Source organism: Cicer arietinum, chromosome 8 (assembly GCF_000331145.2).
Source record: "Cicer arietinum cultivar CDC Frontier isolate Library 1 chromosome 8, Cicar.CDCFrontier_v2.0, whole genome shotgun sequence".
Taxonomy (NCBI): domain Eukaryota; kingdom Viridiplantae; phylum Streptophyta; class Magnoliopsida; order Fabales; family Fabaceae; genus Cicer; species Cicer arietinum.
Genome location: NC_021167.2, coordinates 19,736,863 through 19,737,672, shown reverse-complemented (window position 1 = coordinate 19,737,672; position 810 = coordinate 19,736,863).

The window sequence follows — 810 nt, the reverse complement described above, 5'->3', positions numbered from 1 at the left end:
AATCCAAAATAATCCCATCTAAGTGCAGTCAAAAGGATTTTTAGATATCTTATAGGAACCAAAAATCTAGGTTTGTGGTATCCTAAGGGATCTACTTGCACTCTAGTTGGTTATTCTGATTCTGATTTTGCTGGCTGCAAATTGGACAGAAAGAGTACATCTGGTACTTGCCAACTATTAGAGAACTCACTTGTATCTTGGCATAACAAGAAACAAAATAGTGTTACACTCTCAACTGCTGAAGTTGAGTATGTAGCTGCTGGTAGCTGTTGTGCACATATTTTATGGATGCAGCAACACCTCTCTGATTTTGGTGTTGATCTAGGTACACGGCCTATCATGTGTGATAATAATAGTGCTATTAATATCACTAAGAACCCTGTCATGCATTCTAGAACAAAGCATATAGAGATTAGGCATCACTTCATTAGGGATCAATATCAACAGGGTAAGATCAAGCTTGAATATGTCAATACAACTGATCAGTTGGCGGATATTTTCACCAAAGCCTTGCCCAAGGACAGTTTCTTCTTTATAAGAATGAAACTTGGTAGAGTTGTTTTTATAATTTTTCTTATAACTTACTCTCTCTAGTTCTTTTTATAAGAGACATTTAAGTTATAATTTGGTCAAAAAATTGACATATTTGATTCATGATATAGATCAAATAGATCAATTTTTGCTAATCAAATAACAACTCAAATGTCTCTTATAAAATTCTTGGTATTGTTTTGGTTAGATTGAACTATTAATGTATTTTTAAGGACTCTTTATTTGTTGTTGTAAGTTTTTTTTTTGGGTCTATGGAAG